The 13,931-nt window shown below is 41.6% G+C and overlaps 1 protein-coding gene across 14 annotated transcripts in view; it reads left to right on the plus strand.

The window, feature by feature from the left end:
- Positions 1-13,931, plus strand: part of ZBTB20 (zinc finger and BTB domain containing 20) — a 468,555-nt gene that overhangs the window by 290,978 nt on the left and 163,646 nt on the right. Inside the window, exon 2 of one of the 14 annotated variants that reach the window (XM_017833971.1) lies at positions 10,435-10,614. The exons of the other annotated variants lie outside the window; for them this stretch is intronic. The gene's annotated coding sequence lies outside the window, so the exon portion shown is untranslated. The remainder of the gene's footprint in view (positions 1-10,434; positions 10,615-13,931) is intronic. 14 annotated transcript variants of the gene reach the window in all.

Genomic DNA, 13,931 nt, shown 5'->3' on the forward strand with positions numbered 1-13,931 from the left:
ATACAGTTCTTCTAAAGCTGCCGACCTCTTAACTCGTAGGTGCCAAAAACTAATTCACACTTGGGGATACTGAGGCAGAAATTGGTGAGGTGACTAATCTAACACCATGCCCTCATGGAGTCTATCTGACTCTGAGTCCCCTGCCATAGCTGCTTTGATTAACTTGCCAGAAGAGCTGGTGTAGCCTGTGTGTGGATGTGGGAGCATAGAACTCTGCAGGTCCCTGAGTCATGTTGTGGGTTGAAACTTGCTGCTTGGGAACCAAAGCCTCTCAGAAGGGGGCTGTTCCCGGCTATGGAGCACCAAACTCCTTGTGTATCCTCTAGGGAAACCACCATCGTTTCTACTGAATGTCTGACTCAACAGAAAAAAAACACAAAGTGCTCTTCTAGTCCCGTCTCCTGTTTGCTACAGCAGTACCATAATTTGTTTTGCCGGAATAGTGCTGTGATGTCTTTGTAAAACTGGAGAGAAGCTGTGGCACCGGGTTAGAAATTAAATAGATGACATTACTGCAGCAGGGAAAGAGCAAAAAATATCTGACATGCTCTTTCTTCCCAAACCTGAGATCTGCCCACTTGGGTTTAAGATTAGATAGGATCACTGAGGAAAATTGTGGGTGACAAATTTTACTTTTTAATTACTTAAAATGACCTGTGATGTATTGGGCTCAGCAGTGTCACTCTGTAGCATCGTGAGACTTTCTGTGTCCACTAGAAGGAGGGGTGCTGATGATACCTCTGCTTTCAATGTGTGGTACCCTCCCATGTAGCTACAGCTGTTTTTACTTTAGAAATATTAGTAGTCTGTCTAATATTGTATCAATGGGACTTGCTGCTCCATAAAACTGACTGCTCTGTAGAGCAAAGACACAAGTACAAGGGCAAGCTGAGTCATTGCCTGTATTTGGATGTGTTTTCACATACTTCTGTGGGGAAAAGATGTATACTTGACAGGAGGAAGGCTAATTCTTCTCTGTCAGTCAGTGGAAGGGAGAAGGTTTAGTGAGAAGAGATCAGATGGGCTTGAATGAATTTTGTAATTCTGAACGTATCTAGGAAATAGAACTGAATGATGTATAGAGAACTTCTCTGTCAGTGTGGAAAATTAGAGATTTGAACAAGATGAGTTTAATACTGAAATGAAATGAGAAGAAGTTTATGATTAATAGGACCTGGCAGAGACAGCATACTTATATATAATTTTGAAGGCTTAGGAAATGATCCTTGGGTAGATGTGGGTCTGAGGGCTTAATTAGAGAGGGGTGGAGTGGCCCCACAAGGAACCCCAGTTGGCTTGTCTCTTTTCAGTGAAAGACCCAAAAGTTTAACACAGCAGGCATAAAATGGAAGAGAAATATCTTCAGTTTCAGAAATTCAGAGCATCTTTAAAAATATTTTACAAGATTGAAAAGATAAATTAGGAATGAAGTATATATTGAGCTGAAAGAGGATTTTGGTTTATCTCATTTTTATTACTTCTTCTACCACCAGTTGTTTCAGGGCAAGACGTTTTCGATGTGGATAGTTTCCTTCCAACTGAGCAATACTGAATGCTGCACATGGAGACTAGGTTTTCTTTCCCCTTTGACAATCAACCTGTCCTGAAACAGCACTTTGTTAGATGCATTCATAAATGGCAAGATATGCAGATAGAGGAAATTTGCCTTGTCTTACATGGCTACAGATGCAGCTCATAATCATTAAAATTACTCATTGGCCTGTGAGGAAAACGTAAAGAAAATTATTTTGTGGAAACTAACAGAAAAGGGTAAGATTCACAGCTCAGTCGTTATCTTTGTTCTAGGCAAACAATTAGCTGTTTTATTATATTCTAAGGAACTTTAGAAATTTGGGTTGTATTCTCCCCCCAGGACATGGTGAGGTTCTATATATTTTACCTTGTGCTCTCCTATTTTGAAATTTTCCTTCAGAGTGAGAATTATTTCTCCTGTGAACACCTTTATATTTTTTCCCTGTGTAAGAGAAAAGCCATGTTCTCATACTGATGTTCTCTGACTTACAATTATCCATGTAAAGTCAGCAAACATGGAATAATTACTTCTAATGCAGACTTTGCAATAAGCAAGTTTTATTAGAAATGGGGAAAGTGCACCTCTGGTCTTTGCCTGCCCCTCTCCAGAGTCCCATCCTAGTGCACTTTCCTTTAGGTGGCACTCCCACATTAACTTGTGTATGACCTGAACAGCTGTTTGTGATCTGTCATCTGTCTCTTGAAATATGATGGAGAGACTTAGAAATTATGTTAATTGTGGTGTCCACATCCTCTCTTCATTAAAAGTTGAAAATTACGTTCAAATATTTCATAATCAAAAAATTAATCCCAGTCTACCTGTTCCAAATCATATATTACGCCCTCTGGGAATGAATCCCAAATCCCTGTTACAATTTGGATGCTCTCTCCTCTGGGTATTGATTGCAAGTTCTGGTTATTGTTCACATACTTTGTCATAGGGGGAATTAATCTCAAGTTCCTGTCTACTGTTCTGGGACTGAAAGCTATCTATAATTAAGATTTTTCTATTAAATGGATATTGACAATGAGCTTTTTCATCTACATTTTTGGGGTTATCTTCTGGGAGGGAAACTCTGTCTAAGCTCATGGGGAGATTCTGACCACCAATTTTAATGCCACAGTGAGTACAGACATTTTGCAGGAGCTGGTGGCATAGCCGGACTGTTCTCTAGCGTTGATGTTGGGTAAGAAGATGCAGACGTTTTCACAAGGACTCAGCAAAGTGAAGCAAATAAAGGGATGAATAAAACCAGAAGAGTTGTATCAGAAATGTAGAGGAAGATGCGAGCAATTGTGAAGTGCTCTACGATTGCAAACCAGTTGCCTTATGAAATCGTAACAATCTTAGATATGTAAAAGGGAAGAATAGTTTGACCTCTTTTTCAGCAGTGGGTAGAGTAAGAATGAAAATACTGTGGTGAAAGGTAGCAGTATAGAAGTACCAGAGAGACCATGTATTTTGGATGTGTGAATCTGTGTTCTATCTGATTATTTCAGCAACTTGGACTACAAAACTGAGTGCTCTTACTTCCACATAGATACAGTTATTTTCCATATAATGATGCAAAGCACAGGGCAAAAAAAAAAAAAAAAGTCTTCAATTCCATAGCTGTGTCTGTCCCTGTTTCTTCATGGGCGGAAAGTTGGATCAGAACAGCCCTGTTTTTCAGAGAATCTGGAGTCTGGACCAAGGTTTTTGTGTTTCAGACCCACTGCTGCTGCTAATAGACATGGTGTTTCCAGTGGCAACAGTTGGCTCATGCATTCTTTCACACTTTAGAAAAGATCTCTGTTTCCTTTTTTCCCTCTCTTCTTTAGCAGTGGGCAGCCCCGCAACCTTTTGATCATACCGACTTTGTACGTTACATGACTGAACTCAGCTATGCCAAACATCCTTTTAGAAAGTTTGACATTTGTGCCATTTGAAAAAAGGGAGGGAGAGAGAAGGAGAGGGGGGAAAGAATGAATCCTGGCGGCTTCCTCCTGCCCTTTTGATTAAGAGTACAGTAAGTCAGCAGAAGAGGTGGGACTTTTAACAAGGAGGGGGGTGTAAGCTGGTTGTGCTCTGTGATGTATGCACACACATGCACGTGGAGGAAAGGAAAGAAAAAGACAGAAGGTAGACAACATTAATCAGAAATTACTACAAGAAATTAATTAATTGATGGAAACTTTATGGTAACAATCAAAGAGACAAGATGAGACAAAGGAGTTGGCCTTTGATACAATCCTAAACCTAGTGAAAGGGGTTGAACTTAGGAACTTCCAAGGTCCCTTTCAGACCTAATAATTTTAATTCTGTAACAGATTTGCTCCTATTCATTACCTTGCAATTGCTATTTTGTGTGCGCAGGGTATTCAACTTTTTTCTTTTCTATGATAAATTTTGTGCTATCATTAATACTTCCAGTTCTTCTAAATTTTTGCCCACCTCTGTTACCCCAGTCTTGGAGATGGTGCAGAGTTTATGGAGCCAGAATGGCTGTTGTAATGTTGACATGCAAAAGGAGCACAGACAAGGCTTATTAGGTATTCTAGTATTTGCAAAAGAAGACAGGGAGAGAAGGCTGTTGCATAAGTTTGGACAGGTCATAAGACTTTGTTGTGTCTTCTAACTCAGTCCCTTTATTTAGTTAAAATGCCAGATGCTCACTGGAATAAAAAAGTGTCCTAGCCTTGCAGTGAGTTAGAAAATTGCCTGGTTTGCTCCTTTCCCAACATGATCACTTACAAAATTTTGCTAGTTTTTAAAAATTTTGGCTTCCTTTTACTATTTCTCCAGAAAAGGGACAAATCTCTGAAGGGAGTTTTGTTACTGGCTACCGTGTGAGGCAGCCTTGGAGGAGACAGTGTTTGCACTGCCCGGGGATACATACCATGCTCCTGGAAAGAGATGTGTCAGGCAAGCTCTTCAATGAGCTGGCTGTGCCCTAGCACATGCACAAGAGATGAAGTCACCCAAAGGGGCATCATCATGTCTTGTGTTGCAAAGTCTGGGTAATCAGCCCTTGTGAAGAGCAACTTCATAGCTTGGACACTTGGGCTTCTCTGTGAGGTTCAGGGATCATCCCAAATGATGCTTAACTTCGGTCTTTAAACTGAAGCCCATCTCTTCCGAGGTATTTGAAGACTTTTGTAGCAGGGGAATACTGAGGTCTTTTTACATCTTCCTTCAGTATAGCTGATGCTGGCCTTTGCTGAAGATGTGCTACTGGAGTGAATGAAATGCTGGGTTAGTGTTTTGTGATAGCTCCTCAGTTACTATTTTTTAAAAAGAGAGAGAGGGGAAGAAAGGAGAAGGGGTGTGTGAGGAGAAATGATAGGCTAGAATGGGGAGTAATGTTAGACAGGTTCTTTGAAAGTCTAGAATGGGGAGTAATGTTAGACAGGCTCTTTGAAAGTCCTAAAGAAAAAGTACTGAGTGTTTTAAAGGAAGTTTGCAATGATGTGTAAAATAGTTCCCTGTGTGAAAATCTATATTGATTTTCTTTTCTTTGTTTGTATAGAGATTGTTCACAGAATAGAAGGGCTTTGACATTTTGCCTTCTCATATACTTAATTAGTCATTTGTGTCATCCCCTCTTACACACATATGTGCTTTGTCTTCTCTGGCTGTTGGCAAAGGGTGGCTACTTTCTACTTTAGCCAGGTCATTTGTAGAGCTATGGATAATGGTGTTGGAGACCTTGCTGCAACTCTGGTGGTTGTGGGATGTGTGGTGGATATGTGGGGGTAGGAAGGACATGCTTTGGGTGGTGACAAGAGTGGAAAATGAAAAAGGCTGACTGTTGTAGTCCACGATACTATTAATTGCCAGATGTGCCAACCTACAGAAGTGTGTTGGCTTTTGAAAACCAAAGACTTCTACGTCATCAGGAGCAGGACATTGCCATCAGAGTCCTTGCAGTTGTTTCCACATGGCTTCATGCTCAGAAAAGTAGATTTAAAAAAAAAAAAAAAATTTGTTTTGCTTTGGCAAAGGTTGCCACAAATAATCTGACTGATAAAGTGATGTGAAAACAAGCTCCTCTTGAACACTGCACATGCTAGTCCCCATTCTTCCAGTGAGATTTTATGAAGTCTTGTGTGGCCAGAGACAAGAGGGAAGTTAGTGGAACAGTTTTCAGTGTAGAATATTGACTTTTCTGCAGCGATAATCATAGAATCATAAAATGGTTTGGATTTGAAGGGATCTTTAGATAACCTAATTCCGACTCCCCTTCCATGGGCAGAGACACATTCCACTAGACCGGGTTGCTTAAAGCCCCATCTAGCCTGGTCTTGAACATTTTTGGAGATGGAGTATCCACAACTTCTATGGGCAACCTGTGCCAGTGCCTCACCACCCTCATCATAGAGAATTCTTTCTTATATCCAATTCAAATCTACCCTCTCTCAGTTTAAGGCCATTATCCTTTGTCCCATTACTTCATGCTCTTGTAAAAAGTCCTTCATAATCTTTCTTGTCAGGCCCCTTTAAGTACTGTACAGCTGCTGTAAGGTCTCCCCAAAGCCTCCTGTTCTCTGGACTGAACAACCCCAGCGCTCTCAGCCTGTCTTCATAGGAGAGGTGCTTCAGCCCTCCAAGCATCTTCATTGCCCTCCTCTTGGCTCCCTCCAACGAAGTGGAAAACCACAGGGTCTTGCTGTCCCATCAACAGAGTCTTGCTTCTTGGCTTTTCTTACAGCACTCTTCGCTCATTGAGGTGCTCTCAGCTTCTCTGGATTTTTCTGCGACAGGCCTTGCTGTTGTGGTGGTGCTCATTTCCCTTTCTCTGTGAAGCAGCTGTACTTTTGAGGGGGAAGGAAGCATCCAGCAAGGAGCTGGGTGTGATGGTGGTCACCCCACCTGCTGTCATTGCATTCAAGAGAAATCCTGCAGGACAGCCTGGGGGCAGTGGAGGCAGTAGAGTATTGCAGGAATCAGTGCCTATGCCTTTGGGAACAAGGGAGAAAATGGCTCATTGGAGCCCCAGTTCCAAGTGGCTGTGTGCAGAGGGACTCACTGAAGCTATCTTTTTTTACGTGGTTGGGTATAAATGACCCATTTTTACTTCTGCATAGAACATCTACATCATCCCTTCACTTCCTTCCTCTTCTAGTGATGTGTTATGCATAGATTTGTCATTTACACTCCAACTGCATTTTGCATTATTACATTTTAATGATATTTGAAGTTCTTGCATACGTATTTGAGTTCACTGATATAAATGAAAAAAGAGAAATAATCAGCATACTTGGTTTATCTGATGGCATAAAAATGTTCTGTCATAACTTTTGCAATTTCTTGGATAAGATCAAGCACAAGATCAAATACTAAGAGAGGGTCCAACTACAGCTGTCTGTCTCAATGGCTCTGAAGTTAGGGTCGTTGAAAGTCAACAGCTGAACTTTGCAGTTTGGCCCCCTTTGTACCTCAGATTAAAAAAAAAAAAAAAACAAAACCATTTACCCAGCTATACCCCTTAAGCTTTGTAACTCTTGGGTTAGGTTAAAATGAAACTGAGACCTGAGTGGCCCTTGACTGTCACTGTTTTTTTTTAAATGAACATCTCTCATATTGTCTTTGTTTGAGGATGCTCTGCATGATCTAGAGGGTCTAACCTCCTCATCCTGCATCTCATGCCGACTTACAATCTGTTATAATCTATTAGGAATCTTGAGGCTTGAGGGCAGAATTTTGTGTAGGGATAAAAGATGCTTTCATGTTGGTGCTATGGGATATTTTCTTTTTTAATTCTTTCTCTCATTCTCCGTTTCATGAAAATTCATTAATCTGTGACATTTAAAGACTCTGTCTGAGAGGTGTCTGGAGCAGCGGCCGGCTGCATACATCAATAGTTTCTCAGAGTCTGGCACTCTGTCAATATTTGGGGGCCTCAGTAACAGCACTTAAATGCACTGCCTGCCAGCCGTCACGCTCTTAGCATGTCTGTAAGAGTCTGAATGAGCGGATATTAGCACGTCGGGTCCTTTCACAACTGGCAACACTTTAGAGACAAACTGCTTGGTAGGTATCTCTCCTCTTCCCTCCCCTCCTGTTTTCTGGCATGTCTTCTTTGTTTGTCTGATGTGATTTATGTATTTACACACAAATATGCATCCTGTGAGGAGGCATCATAAATCCTGAGGCTAGAGGTGGTATTATGGCATAATCTATATAACAATGGAAATGGGCTGAAGCTGGATTTGGACCCAGAACCAGATTAAGCTTGGGTTGACTTCTGGGCCAGTTGAGTCAGGAACAGAGTTTTGTTTGGATTTCACGGTGCCAAAATCTTTTGAGTTCAGTTCCAAATAATGAGAATCTTGGACATAAATTTTGCAGGAAGTGCTACTGTGGCAGTATTTCAACCAGCTCCAAACCAGAAGTGGAAAACAAGCCATTTCAAGACTTGGGTTGTATTCAAATCAAAACTGTTACAGCAGGTTCAGAATCCAGACCTTCTGTTCCTTTTTTAATCCTATCCCACTGCATAAATTGGATGCACAGCTGAATATTACATGGGATTACCCATGAAACCTCCCTTTTCAAAGAAGAGAAAAGTCAGGGAAGCAAAATACAACTTTTTTGTCATTCCTCTGGTGGAATAGGAAGTATAGTAAAAGACATTTGAATTCACAGACCTTTATTGATATCCTCCTTTTCCCCCTTTTGTTTGGATGGCCAGACAGCAATCACTGTCTTTTATAATACAGTCACGTTTATTTTCTCTTTACCCATTGTGCTTCACCTCTTTTTTATTATGTTGCTGGATATGGCTCTGAAACCAAGTTGACTAGAGAAGTGAAAGGCCACAGTGTCTGGAAGTTTGCATTGGCTTTGTAGAGCTGAATTGTGGATGGAAATCAAGCCATGAAACTCTGTCTGAATCTTTCAGTTTCTAAGTCTCCTTAGAATATTAATTTTTTCAACCTATTTCATACCAAAAGGAGATGAAGGGATGGGTGCAGAATAAGCCCCCCCCCCCCATGAACATTTTCCTGTCTGAATTTTGGGAACAAATTCTTAGAAGAGTAAATCTGAACTCAGAAGCTATCTGAAACCAATTCCATATAATTCCTACTTCACAAGTCCAGTAACATCAGCCAGTGCCCCTCAGCTGTGACCTCTAGTACATCCTTCAGTGCTAACTTGAGCTAACAAATTCTTCATCCTTTTACGATAATGTTCAGAAACCTTTTTTTTCAACAAACTTCCACATTTCCCCTGGTAACACCTGCAAAAATTTGGCATGATAACAAAATAGACCAAATTATTCTGTTATAGCTACCTTGCAAGAGTAAGGTGGCAACAAAAGTAGCTAACTACCCCTTCTCAGTCATTTCTTTGCTTGTTTTAGCACTCTCTTATCTGCTGCCTTTATCTTCATGTTCCCCTTACTCCAACTACAGCTGCATCTGATCTCCATTTTCCTGTTTGTGTTGCAGAGCACCTGCAGTTATACAGTATTTTGTCACCTGTTGGGAAAAAAAACGAAAACCCCATGAAAGTTTACAAACGTCTCTGCAGAGGCAGCAAGTAACAAGGGATGCATTTATCCCTGTTTCAGGCCAAACAGCAATGGGAAAATAAACAGGCTCAAGGCTTCTGTGAATATTGGAAATGCATCTGGCTAGATGGCAGCAATGGCCAATAAGTACAGTCAATCGACAGGGAGGATGATTTATTTTTAATGATAATAATTGCTCCTTTAGCACAGCGCGGGGGATGCAAACACAGAGGGGAATGGCCACCTGCAAATGCTGCCCTTGGACAGAATGTGGTCACCTTGGCATCGGCTGGCACAGTCTGTACATCTGTCACAGTCCCCTCACAGGACATGGGGGCTGAGGCACAGCCACGTGGGCTGCGAAATACTGGTGGGGTCTCCCAGAGCTGAGCAGCAGCCCCAGGGATGGAGAAAAGTAGCATGAGGTTAAAGCTCTGGGGGACTCTGGGATACCTGGAGCACCCAGCATCATCCCTGTACAGTAGGAATAACCACCCTGTATTCTCCACAGTTCCTTCTTTCTCAGTCTGTACTTTGCACTGCCTTTTACGGTCTCAGCCAAGTAACACAGGAGCTTACAGTAACCCACGCACCTTTTGTACCCGGGGAGTACATCTCAAGACATAATGGGGCACATTTGCAACTCTGTCCCCAGTGTTTTAAAAACGTGACTGTCAGTGACAGCCATGTGTGCTCTGAGAAACCTCCCCACCCCCAGCCCTAAGCGCTGCATATGAAAGTTGAAGAGTTGGTAGTATTGCAGTCGTTTTTGTTTCTGTGTTGTTTACCTTCTAATGAGCTCTAAAGTTGTCTTTCAACTAGGTAAGTTGGCCTTGTGAGATGCTAGGGGTCTTCAAAGCAGAGGCAGGCAGAGCTCTTCCCTGCAATCCCATAGGCTGTCTCCACCTCTCTGCAGACACTGAACTGGCATTTTCCGTTCCTACTGGTGACAATTGTGTAACTAAAAGCCCAGCACAGAGAATTTGGAGGTTGCCTGTGAGGCTTTCCACTAATCAGCTCTTTCAATCCAGCTAGCTTTCCTTCCCTGGAGGAAGGAGAGGATTTGTCCCCAAATCATGGGGGTACAAAAGTGCTGAGGGGATCTCGGGTTTCAGGTTTCATTCAGTACATGTCCCTGTTGGTTCCTGCTAGCTGTAAACGAGATGCTTTCTTTGAGGGCTGAAATTGATGAAGGAAGAAAAATCCAGACTTGCTGTCCGTTCATATTTTACGTTTATTAAGAAGTAATTAATTAAAAAGAAAGATGATGTTCCCATGATGGGCTGCTAAAAATATGCAAGTGAAACTATTGGCATTAAAAAGAGATTTGACTGCAGTTGAGGAGTTATTTATATTATAGTAAATCATATAGGCCCCAGTTGAGATGAGCAATCTATTGTTTTAGGCAATGTACAGACATGCTGTAAGAGGTGCATCTCACCCCAGAGAGCTCAGAGACTGCAGAGACAAAGTGTGGACAGAGAGACAACCATAAAGAAATGAAATAATAACTTACCTTGGACACAAAGACAGGGGCTGAACCAAGAAGAGAATACAGATCCCCTGCCTCCCTGCTCTTCTTTCAGTAAGTCAGGATCCAGTCAACTCACAGTTCAGCCCTTAGATTTAAATCTGGGTAAAATTGTTAAGTTAAATATTTTATTTGCTGAAAGCTGCTTGCCTCAGATATGGGTTAGCCAGAATTATATAAAAAAATATAATTTAACTGAGAAAAAAATTAAAAGTTTTGGAAAGCCAAAAGGTTTTGTTGTGATATTTCTAAGAAAGGTTTCTGGCTTTGTTTTGAAACTAAGTCAATTTTAATGGAAATGTATCAAACACAAACAAGAAAACTAGTCCATTTTGTTAAACACATAGGTGATTTTTGTTTGGGGCTTTTTTTCTTTTCCATGTTCTCAGTTTGGTCAGCTAGCCAAATAAATCAGTTATTTGCACGACTGTAATTCTAATTAAAATGTTGGGCCCTGGGGACTTGGGCTATATATTTCAATACAGTACATATTTATAATAACGAGTACCCTGCCTGGAACTCCATATATAATAATAGCAAGCAGTCCAGTGCACTGGGGAGATGAGGGCACTGGGGAAGACCCACTGCCTTTTAGCTTTTCAGATTTTTATTATAAGTTGATAGTTGTATTTTGGAGGGTATTGCTTACAAGATAAAATTTACATTTATTTAAGCAACTCACAAAGGAGGTTCACTGCAAAGCTGTCATTAGAGGGAAATAATGCAAAAGAAGGAATAAAAGATACATTCTCAGCAGATTCAGACATGTGGACACTTTGAAAGATCCTTGTCACCACAGGAAAAGTGCTGTCTTCTCACTCTACCGTGACCTCCCAAAATCCTAAAAACCAAGCAGTTAAGTACAAGGGTTGTTCATAAAGTGCTGTGACTGTTCTGCTATATTTTTGTCTGTTTCTAGTGTTTCTACCTTGCAAAGAGTTTAGTCATTTCTTTATGATCATTCCTGTCTAGAAGCAGTTTCCTCTTCTTCCAGTTCAAAACCACAGAGCCCATTTTCCCCAAGGTGGGAACTCTGGTATCAGGTTGTCCTGATGTGCTTTTTGCTTGTTTATGTATTGCCTCTCTAACGTAGGTAGCTGGTAGGAACTGAAGGAGTCACTCTTAAGTTTGGCTGTATGTTACTATTCTTCTTCTTGTTATAGCTGATATGATTAAATGCTTTCTCCATTTACATATATCCATGAGCGATAAACCCATGATGTTAGTCAACCTTATAACCATGTTAGAGATGCACAGATAGGACAGGCTGAGATGTTTTCTTCCCAGCACGATCAGTGTGGTATTCATTCTGCTCTGTTGTTGCAGAAGAGCCCCATACCTGAGCTCTGTTACTCAGGGCACTCTGCCACTCTCTCTGCAGTGCCTCAGCCTGTGATTTGGCAATTGTGACTCTTCCTTCAGTTGATGTTCTCTGTAGTGTGCAGAGCCAGTGCTTGTTTTGGCACTGCCCCAGTCCCAGTTGAAGGGCTTTGGTGTACATCTCATATGATCTTTATGTAATGAAACAGACTTCTTCCTATGAACCTCTAGTTGGTTGGTGGAAGATGCCTATAGGATTGCTAGGCCTTGACTACCAAGTCCTTGAAGACTAGGACCAGGCTTTCTAGTGGAGAATTCTTCTGTGTTCACTTCCCTTGACTGAAGCATTGTAACTGTAGAAAAACACCACTGCCATTCTTAATCTGATAGTCTAGCTGCAGAATGAAAACCAAATAGGGAACTATGGATCACATATAAAAAATGAGACTTGACCGAGCCCTCTCTGACTCTCCACAGGTACTCTTTGATGAGGTTGGGTTTGTGCACACTTCCAGAAATTTCTTTTGACATCTGTGAGGGCCTCCTATCACTTTGTCCTTACCTCCAGAAGTCTGGGGCATTGCTGGATCAAGTGAGGGTCTTCTCCAAGCTGTCAGATTTCTTTCTCCATTGCCTCACAGCTGCCCCATTTAATACTATCTGATGGTGAGTAAGGCACTTGAACAGGTTGCCCAGAGAGGTGGTAGATGCCCCATCCCTGGAAACAAGATCAGGTTGGGTGGGGCTCTGAGAAAGCTGATCTTGTTGAAGATGTCCCTGCTCACTGCAGGAAGGTTGGGCTGGGTGACCTTTAAAAGTACCTTCCAACCCTTCTTTGATTCTTATTCTTTGGTAAATACCATGGGATTGAAGATAAGTGAAAATGTGATAGGAAAAAAAAGTAGATAAGATGGGTGGAACTGGAGACTTGACTAGGGGAGCTGAGAGTATACTGTGATATGTAGGAGGATGGGCAAACATTTTTACTGAGTGCATGTAATAGAATCATGCATGTAGGGAGGTGCCTTCATTAGTCTTTATTTGTTCAGGAATTCTGCTGTTAGATTTCAGCAGTCCTAGTACTCAACCCTAATATTCCCATGGGATTTTTTGATGCCTGTGACACTTGCAGCCCCATCAAGAAACAGGGGTACTCCTGCTGTTGCTGCCAGTGCCCTGGGGAAATTTTTACTTCTGGTTGTTGCTGTTTTCTTTGTGCACTTACTGCTACTGTACCAAGCAAAGGTTTGTCTAGACCAGAGCTCAGGGTTAATTATTATCCTCATAATCCATTTCCTTCTGCCAGCAGCAGTGACTTATGTGGCTAAGTCAGAAGGGAATGCTCTCATCATGGGCAGCCTCTTTTCTATGATCTTCATTAAGCTCTGGACCATTAACTCAAGATGCGTGATTATTTTGTTTGTTCGAACAGCAAGACAAGCAGAGTCTCCTCTGAGTGTTTCTTTCAAGCAAACCAGCATGACTGAAAACTGGGAGCTTGCCAGAAAATGTTACGTGAAATAGTAGTGGCAGGTTCATCTTAGTGTGGGCGGAGAGAGAGCGATGTACCCTCTATTTTACTACTTCAAACATGCAGTGTCCATATGTCATAGTTGAGTTGGTTTATGGATGGAGTATGAAGGATACTACTTCATCTACTCCATGCAAGCACTGTGTGAGTGCTGTAGAATATGTAGTCTCATGGATGTGAGTATCAGCTGTTGTTGCAGTCCAAACACACGGCATCAATATTCAGTATGCTATAGACAGTACTGTTTTTCTCCTTTATATTTAGTGTTAGTACACAGAGCCAAATACTAAAAGGGGGGTGGGTGGGTCACATGATTAAATTAATACCATTAATTATTTAGAAACAATCAAAGGAAATACAAGACATCTGGCTTTAAGCCCAAACAACTCATGGCACTGCTGTTGCCTTGTAACCTCATCAGCTCTTAGTCCAGTCATCTCTCTTCTTTCATTATGAACGCAGGAGATGCTCCCCCCTACCTCCCCCCCACACCCCTCTTTCCTGCCTTATTTCTGGCAGC

This window comes from Lepidothrix coronata, unplaced genomic scaffold (assembly GCF_001604755.1).
Source record: "Lepidothrix coronata isolate B3197 unplaced genomic scaffold, Lepidothrix_coronata-1.0 Scaffold226, whole genome shotgun sequence".
Lineage (NCBI taxonomy): Eukaryota > Metazoa > Chordata > Aves > Passeriformes > Pipridae > Lepidothrix > Lepidothrix coronata.